We start from the raw sequence: 9,798 nt of genomic DNA, 5'->3' as shown, positions 1-9,798 counted from the left end.
GGGGGAAAAAATCCACACAGCTTCCCCAGATCTTGTCTGCCTTCCCCCAGCTGCCAGGGTCCACTTGGGATGAGGCAGTTTGTTCCCTACCAGGCTGTCTGTAGTGATGTCAATTGCCAGCGTTTGTAAAAGGAAAGAAAAAAAAAATCAAAGTCCTTTCAGCATAACTCCGAATCCTTGCAGATCAGCTTCCTGTCTCCTGTTTGTCTCTTTTCTCACCTTAAAGAAAAAGCAAATAAAAAGAAAAAAAAAGAAAGAGAGAAAGAGAAAGAAAGGAGGAAAAGAATACAGGGGGAAAAAAAGAAAGAAAAAGAAAGGGGAAAAGAAAAAGGAAAAAAAAAACCTTGCACAGCTTAGTTGCTGCTGTCTCCCTCCCAGAGTGACATGGTGATCGGGGCTCGTCCTGTCCTTTCATTCACTTCCCCTCCTTCCAGCCGGTGGGTGGAACCGAGAGAGCCTCTCCAGGGAGCAGCGTACGCAGTCCAGAAGGCTGCAGTATTTCCTCCAAGAAAAAAAAAAAAAAAGGCTGCTTCAACCCCTGCTGCAAGCAAAGTTCCGATTCCCTCTGCTGGCTATCTCGAATAGCAAAGCGATTTTTGCAGGAAAGCTGCTGCCTCTGGAACTGAACCGGGAAACTCAGATGCGGGCGGTGGATTATTTCTTATCCTTCCCTCCATCTACTCCACGGAAGAGCTGCCTTCTTTCCTCTCCGTGCCAAGTTTCAAGGTAAGCCAAACTGCTAAACAAAACACGGAAGACCGTGGGAGGGAGGGAGGAGAGGACGAAGGGAGGAAGGAAGAGAAGCAGGGAAAGATCAAGGAAGAGGGACTAACCCTGCTGGTTAAAATGCAAAAAGTAAGTCCTGGGTGCTTTCAAAACCTGTTAACACACTAAAGCCAGATGAATCCAAGACCTGGTTTAGAAACTCATGTTTTACTTCCTGGAGGATGTGGAGGATGCTAAGTAGTGAGAAATTCTGAGTCTACACCAGGACTACTGTTAACAAACCATGCTTCACCGATCGCAGTGACCAACTTACCATAACAGAAATAGTCATTCTTCAATAGTCATTCCATCCTATTTGTAAATATCAAAAGAGATGTTTCCTTGGGCGTGTGAACTTCTTTTTAAATAAAAGCACTGGTTCTCTCATTGTCTCTTTATGATTATTTTGATCATGGATGCTCTAATCACTTTACTGATATCACCCACACACATACATACACACAGAACAAAAATCATAATTACTTGGCAAAGTTTTCCCCACCAATAGTAAGTGATATTCTGACATGTCAATCAGCAGCTGCATTAGAATATGAATTGTTTCCAAGAAAATAAATTTCCTTAAAGGGTCTCTTTTCAAGGCTGGCGAAGCTAAAATTAGCCTCGCCAGCTGTGTTTTGCTGTGAGTGTTCACGCATGCCCAAAGCGTGGGCAGGCCAATACTGAGCTGCTCTCTACTTTGTCAAGCCGGCTCTGTTCTCCCCAGCCCAGAGTCGGCCTTTTAGAGAGAAAGTTCTTGGTACAGATCCAGTTTGCTAGTCAGGAGTGGCATTCAAGCGCAATGCACAATATGGTGTTCATCCACATACAAGCCTGGAGGCCATCAGCTTCCGCTTGAGGGTCTGGTTTCTGGAAGCCGTGTGAGTGCATGCTTGTTCCTTGGAGAAAGATAAGGGTGGTGAGCAACTAGTTTTGTGTTTGACTGCTGACAAGGACAACAATCAGAAGGAAGGAAGGAGAGAGGATGGGAGGGTAGGAGTTTGGAGCCCTGAGAGCCCTGTAACTGAGGGAGGGAAATCAACTCCTCTGATGTTTGAATGTGTTATTCTGGGCCTCAGTTGTCCCATCTGGAAAATGAAAATACTGACGACTTACCTGAATGAAGGTGGTGGACTACATCAGATACTAAATAAATATCCCATTGGTTTAAAATTCCTTCAGTGGCATCTCCTTGCTTGGGCTATAGAGCCTGACTCCTGGAATAGTTTTCAAGAGACTTGAAAACCCCAATTCCTCCTTCTGACTCCGATGGTGAACGCTGCACCTTACCTGCTACACCTGAGTCACGCTGAACTGCATCTAAGACTGAAAAGTGCTCTCACTCAGGGCCTTCTGTCGTTCCCTCTAATCAGAGTGTTCTCTCAAATCCACCTCCATGTCTCTTACCCTTCACCTCAGCCTTTAGGCCTCAGCACGGGTATCAGCCCCCTCTAGTAGCTTTCCCTGAACCCTTGCTACCCACTGCACCTTGTATTTGCCCTAATATTGTGCTTGTCTTATGTAACTTCCTGTTAATTGCAAGTTGCTTCTATGATACTTGAAAAGCATCAGGAAAAACAGGGATGTAGGTGTTCCCATTATGCTGGTTTATTGTCCCATTGCCCAAACTGGTGTGGTGTCCAGCATAAATGGATGCTCTATAAATGTTTGGCGAATAAGAAATCTTAAACATAGTAATTGCAACACCATTCATGACCTTCTTTCAGTCCATTACAGTGCATGTCTGGGTGCAGGAGGTGTGGGAATACGTGGATCAGAACAAGGCCCTTCCCTCGGACACTGTATATTCTAGTCAGGGAGATAAAGGAGTGAGCAAGGTATAAATGGGCAATATAAGATCACATGACATTCATGCTGCTACTAAATATAAAGCTGAGTAAAGAAAGTCAGAATCACAGGGATTCCACCTTCAATAGGATAACGGGAATTGCTCTCGGAGGAGGAGCTCTGGGGTTAGAGGAAGGGCGTCACCCTGCCCTGGGTGGTGTATCCTGGGAGAATACAGATCTCAAAAGCCCTGGCTCACACCGAAACTGCCTTGGTTCCAGTCCTGCCTCTAATGGATCACTGTGCCCCCTCTTATTCCCATCGGTCTATGCCACAACCCACGCCATACAGTCACCAGGAGAAGTCACCTAATAAACATGTAAAGTAGTTATAATACCGTAGAACATGTTGGATATGCTCAGAAGATGTCAGCCTGCATAGGGGGGGGAAGAGCATCCCAGACAGAAGGAACAGCAAGTACAGAAAGCCTGACAACAAGAGTGTGTCTCTGGAATGTGTGAGAAATGGTGCAGTTGCTAGAATGAAGCAAGAGGGGAGTACAGACTATAAAAATGATGCTAGAGAGGTACCTTGGGGCCGTACTGGAAAAGCCCGGGTGAACACTTGCTATGGGATAGCTGACAGCCCACAGCCAGGACTGTATCTAACTGTTCCAACGCTACTTCTAGACAACTTCAACTACAGAACACAGTCCTCCTAAGTGGCCTATCATGGTTCTTCCAAATTCTGAGACTTGTACCATCAGGATCCTAGATCGCCCATGCCAAGTTTGCCACCAGTGACAAAAGACATCGGGATTCTTTTATTAATAACTGATCTAGATACTCCTTGAAAGGAAAAGAATCCTGTCTTATTTACAAATGAGAGGCAAAATGACTCCTCAACCCAAGCTATAATCCACTTACTTGTAAAGTTCCCAGCACGTGTGGGTGCTGTCACAATGTCTGTACAAATGTCCACTTTTCAAAAGGCTATTTCTTCTATTTCATCAGATTATTGTTGCGTTCTGTGCATCAACTGTCATTAGCTGAAAACCATTCATTGAACATTTAAAGCTTTTCTTAAATAACGCAAAGACAGTTTAACGCTTGTAGGAATTGTAAAACCCATGTTTTATTCATATTTTTTAAAAATGTCTCTCCAGATACCAGCAGCCATGGCAGTTTGAGAGGAAAGATACTCATGTTGCAAATAGTTTTTTTTTTTTTTTATCATATCCGCTCTGTTGAAGCAGCACTGCCTTCCAATTATATGATCAAGTTAAGGTAGGAGGTAACTAGTTTACGGCACATTCTAAATCTGAAGCCAGCTGAGTCCCATTTGCCAACAATCCACCGAATTCTGTACAATTTAAAGAGTAGCAATCTGTAGCAAAGGGCACAGACTCTCACAGATTCATCTGTCTCTCAGCAGCAACTAGAGAGGCAGTCATCTTGACCAGTTCTTGGCTTGCAGGAGTAAAGTACTTGGAGAAGGGATGGCTCTGAGATGAGGGTCTGCTGGGTAGGAATGGAGATTCTCTTTCTCTTCTCATACGCCCTTGACCTATCCACTCAAAGAAAACATGAGTCCTTTTGGGGAAACGTGAGTCCTTTTGGGGGGAGATTTATTTTTTAAATTACAAAGACGGTAAAAATCAAAAGAAGAAAAGAGATACAAGAAAAAATAATTGTGCTATCTTTGAAAGCACATATACTATTCTATCTTCAAGAAGACATTCTTGAATAACTTTTTTTAATTTGGCATTTTCTTCCTTCTTTATTCAAATTTGTGAATTCCTTTTCAATACAGCGACTTCCAAAGAAGTGCTAAACAGAAAAGTTCATTCTTAAAAAGAAGACAAGGTGGTAGATTTCCAATCCCAACATTAATGATATGACTTTTCTTTTCTCCTACTCAATACTTACAAATGGTTTAAGAAAATACCTGAGACAAATTAGGAAAAAGAGATCAGTGATTCAATGTGTGAGCTCCACATTTAAATTATAATGGAATGCAAAAATTTCACTGTAGATCCAAACAATAAAAAAGGCCTTGGGAAGACACAAACAAATGGAAACACATACTGTGCTCATGGATTGGAAGAATTAACATCATCAAAATGTCCATACTACCCAAAGCAATTTACAGATTCAATGCAATACCTATTAAAGTACCAATGAAATATTTCACAAACATAGAACAAACACTTCAAAAATTTATATGGAACCATAAACAACCCTGAATAGCAGCTGCAATTTTCAGAAAGAAGAACAAAGTAGGAGGGATCACAATACATGATACCAAGCTGTACTACAAGGCCACTGTAATCAAAACAGCCCAGTACTGGCATAAAAACAGGCACACAGACCAATGGAATTGAACAGAGAGCCCAGAAATAAACCCAACTCTCTATAGTCAATTAATATTCGACAAAGGGGGCAGTAACATAAAGTAAAGTAAAAACAGCCTCTTCAACAAATGGTGTTGGGAGAACTGGACAGCTACATGTAAAATAATGAAACACGAGCACCGACTTACACCATACACCAAAATAAATTCAAGGTGCATAAAAGACTTAAATATAAGCCGTGAAACCATTAAAGCCCTAGAAGAGAACATTGGCAGGAAAATCTCAGATATTTCACGCAGCAACATTTTTACTGATAAGTCCCCTAGAGCAAGGGGCATAAAAGAAAGAATAAACAAACAGGATCTCATCAAAATAAAAAGCTTCTGCATGGCTAAAGAAAACAGTATTAAAATAAAAAGACAACCAACTGTATGGGAAAACATATTTGCCAATGATACCTCAGACAAGGGTTTAATCTCCAAAATATACAAAGAACTTACACGACTCCACTCTAAGAAGAGAAAAAAAAAACAATTAAAAAGTGGACAAAGAACTTGAACAGATACTTCTCCAAGGAGGACATACAGAGGATCCAGAGACACATGAAAAGATGCTCAATATCGGTAGCTATCAGAGAGATGCAAATTAAAACCACAATGAGATACCACTTTGCACCAGTCAGAGTGGCCATCATAAACAAAGCAACAAACAAGTGTTGGAGAGGTTTTAGGGAAAAGGGGACCCTAGTTCACTGTTGGTGGGATTGCAGACTGGTACAAGCACTATGGAAAACAGTATGGAATTTTCTCAGAAAACTAAAAATGAATCTGCCTTTTGACCCAGTAATTTCACTACTAGGATTATACCCTAAGAACCCTGAAACACCAATCCAAAAGAACCTATGCACCCCAATGTTCACAGCAGCACAATTTACAATAGCCAAGAGTTGGAAGCAACCTAGGTGCCCATCAGTCAATGAATGGATTAAAAAATTATGGTACATTTACACAATGGAATTCTATGCAACAGAAAGAAAGAAGAAGCTCCTACCCTTTGCAACAGCATGGATGGAACTAGAAAGCATTATGCTGAGTGAAATAAGCCAGGTGGTGAAAGACAAATACCATATGATCTCACCTTTAGCAGGAATCTAAACTACAAAACAAACAAGCGAGCAAAACATAACCAAAGACACTGAAATACAGAACAGGGACCAGAGGGGAGAGGGGAAGGAATTTTAGGACACAAGGGGAAGGATTCACAGGAACAAGTATAAAGGACACATGGGTAAAAACTAGCAGGGGTGGAAATGGGAGGGAGGTGGGGAGCACGGGGGGGGGGGGGGGGGATGTAAGTAAAAGACAGAAAACTGTACTTGAACAATAATTAAATAAATAGAAAAAATAGGCCTTGGAAAAATATCAAGCTTCAGAATATAATCATGTAATTCAAGATGATTAATCAAGTATAAAAGCAAAAATAGTTTAAAGCAATGAGCACTAATAACTTCAAAAAAGTTTTATTGAGTCCCTATTATATGCCTAAATAATTGAGAATACTAATATAAATGTTCTCATCCTAGTCCTCAAGTACACTTGGCAACTCAGTATCTATCAAACATCAACAATTCACAAATGACCCAATGTGTTTTCTTATATCTGAGTACCAATTTGTAGCAAGAGTTATTAAGTAATTTTACTTAAGTTGACTCAGTTTTATTCTGAACTACATACTTTATTGTAATTCTAAGCAATAATATACCTACTCATGTTTGTTTCTATTATCTCTGCAAAAATATATAATATCCTCTCACTTTCTATATTCATTTTCTTTTCATCATACTTAATACTACGTAGGCACATCTGGTTCTCCTTTATCACCAGGATTACCAAGACACACTTCTCCACTGCATTGAAAGTAGGCATGACCACATGCCTTACCATAGCCAATGAAATATGAAGTCGAGCAATATGTTTAAAAGCTTTAAACTGTTGTTATTTGAGTCTCTAGCCCATTCCTCTCTGACCGAAGGACCTACTGATAGAGAGAAAGCATCTGGGAAGGATGAACGCAACTGCCTCGAATAGTCACCTGGACCAGCCACTGATACGTTACAAGCAAGAAATAAACCTTTATTGTATGATGCTGTGGAGATTTGGTCTCTAGGCCACAGTACCACCTAACCTACCCTGTCTAATAAGACAGTACTTGTACTTTGAGTCTATACTTGGTGGTTTCTATGTTTGAATATCTGTCCCACTAATACCTAAGATCCGCAAGGGCAGGGAATTTGTCTACCATGTCACTGTCGTACCCTCAGCACACAGAACAGTCCATGGAACATGACATACAATTTTAAAATGTTTGTTAAGTAACTGAATAAAATGTTCACCTAAAATCACACCAGGCCTGCTACATCCGTGACACAATAAAAGAAGTTTGTAAACGCTTCCTCAGTTAAAATTGACAACCACCTAGAATGTAGGAGGATTTTTCAGACTTGACTGCTGATTGGATCGAGAAGGAGGGGCTTTAACTACCCAATCCAAGTTCACACCCAGTTCTAACATGGTGGAGGGCTGCTTGTGGCTCATATCTATCTGTACAAGGCCCAAACCCAGGCTTTTTTGTAACCATCATTTGATAGAGATTATAAATTCTTATACCAAAATTGGATAAGATCATCTCTACATTTAAAACAGAAAACGTCCAGTCTACATGAAAGTCTTAAATAAGTCAGCGTGTCTTCAGAGAAACCAGTGGTGTTGAACAGCAGACAACTGGAGAGAAAGAGGATGGAGGGCCTTCCGTCAAATTCCACAAACACTCTTTGTACGGTGAGCTTGTGTCAGCCTGGCTGGGCTGCGGCGCCCAGTTGTTTGATCGAACACTAGTCCGGATGCTGTTGTAAGGTATTTTTTAGATATAATTAACATTTAAATCAGCAGGCTTGGAGGAAAGCAGATGAATCTCCATAATGTGGGTGGGCCTCATTCAATCAGTATTTAAGAACAAAGAATGAGCTCCTTCAAGAAGAAAGAAGTACTGTCTCCACACTGCCTGCAGACTCAAGACTCAGTATCAACTCCCCACTGAGGCTCCAGCCTGCCAACCAAACCTGCTTTTATTTTGGGGGGCGGGAGGGGCGCAGATTTGCTCATCCCACAATCACATGAGCCAATTACTTAAAACAAATCTCTCTCTGTGTATGTATACACACTCATCTTACTAGTTGTTTCTCTAGAGAACCCTAATATAACAGAACAATAAAATAAAAGGAATATGGTAGCAATGGAGATCGGTGAAATGGACACTCTAATGCATTCCTAATAAATAGCTATAATGCTTTTTAGTACAGCTTAACAAAAGGTATAGCCTTAAAAATCGTTCTTGTAATCCAGTAATTTTAATTCTAGGAATCTAAAACAGATCCTCATTAGAAGTTTAGGAATAAGAAATTGGAAGAACCTGAATGTCCAACTCTAGTTCATTAAATAAACTCACTAGAGAATACAATTCAACCATTAAATTGATACTTAAGAAACATTTTAACAATTTAGGAAAAACTTAAGTTGAATAGCTAATGGAGAAATAAGAACACAACATTGTATATGCTTCCAATAATAAACTATAAACACACAGACAAGGGAATATAAGAACTACATCAAAATAACAACAGCAGAACTTTTTCTGTGCAACGAGTTTATCGGTGATTTTTATTTCTCTTTTTGATAAATATTGATATTTTCCAGTTTGCCTTATAAATAAGGAGCATATATTTTATTGTTTAAACTAAGCACAATTTTAAAATAAATTTTATATGGGTATATTTCTAGGTATGGTTTCTATTATTATCTGACAGGAAATTCTGAAACACCCAGAGGTGACAGGATGAAAATCAATTACATGCATATTTGAATCAGCCATTTCCTTCTTACCTGGATCATACATCAATTTAAGAAAAATTAAATCTTTCTTTAAAATCTAAGAGCATTAATTCTACATCAAAACTGTCAAAACTCTCATTTAAGACTGAAAAACAAACATTCTCATTGAATGAAAGAATAAGAACTTCCATGATATATCTTTGAAAGAATTAAAATAAACCTGCATGAGTATTCCAGACTTTGTTTTTAACATAAAGTAATTCTGCCTTTGTATTTCTATGTTTCTCATAAATTTATCTCTAAAAATATTGATGCATCCCTGTCAACATTTCTTACAACATGTTGTAAGAATAGGGATTATTTTTTTTTACCTATGTCTCCCTGTATATTTCCATGCATAGATTTCCACTATGTCCCGATGTAGCTGGACAATTCTACTGGACCTTCTGACAAGCTTACCTTCCGCCATGCCTTGACCCATCAAAGAACCAGAGCTTTGGAAAAACTAACTAAAGGTCTCCAAGCAGGAAAAGACAAATAGATGCTTTGTCAGATGGAAAACACATTTTCCTATAAGGAATATTATCACTTCGTATTGACCATCCAGCTTCCAACTGCCAATAGCTACAGAAGTTGGGTCGATATGACCAGATTTGATCGGCTGAACTTTTCTTTCCCTACAAAAAGCCAGACTTGCACAAGTCCAAGCTGAAAGCTACTAATTAGAATTATCAGAGATAATGCAAGATACCCAGTTTAGTTAAGTGTGAAGTTCAGACAAATTTTAATATAAGTATGTCCCAAATATTGCATATGGAATGACTCATGAAATACTTACTATTCAAAGTATTATTTGAAGTATTACTTATTTGAAACCATACTTATTCGAAGTATTTTTTTGCTCATGTGAGATTCAAATTTAGCTGGGCGTTCTATGTTTTTATTTCCTAAGTCTGGCAAGCCTACCACTCATGGCTGCACTGAACAGCTTAGGGGCCTTTCCGGGGA

General features: G+C 39.6%; 1 long non-coding RNA gene across 1 annotated transcript; it reads left to right on the top strand.

The window, feature by feature from the left end:
- Positions 1–214: 214 nt before the first annotated feature.
- LOC119004109 (uncharacterized) lies at positions 215–7,120 on the top strand. The gene is made up of 2 exons (XR_005070114.1): positions 215–726; positions 6,914–7,120. It is a non-coding gene; the product is annotated as an uncharacterized LOC119004109 (long non-coding RNA).
- The last annotated feature ends 2,678 nt before the right edge of the window (positions 7,121–9,798 follow it).

The sequence above is a fragment of the Sturnira hondurensis genome, unplaced genomic scaffold, assembly GCF_014824575.4.
Source record: "Sturnira hondurensis isolate 20B ecotype Veracruz unplaced genomic scaffold, ASM1482457v3 Scaffold0019006, whole genome shotgun sequence".
NCBI classification, from domain to species: domain Eukaryota; kingdom Metazoa; phylum Chordata; class Mammalia; order Chiroptera; family Phyllostomidae; genus Sturnira; species Sturnira hondurensis.
Note: the sequence above shows the minus strand (reverse complement) of the source record. Positions and strands in the feature narration are given on the sequence as shown.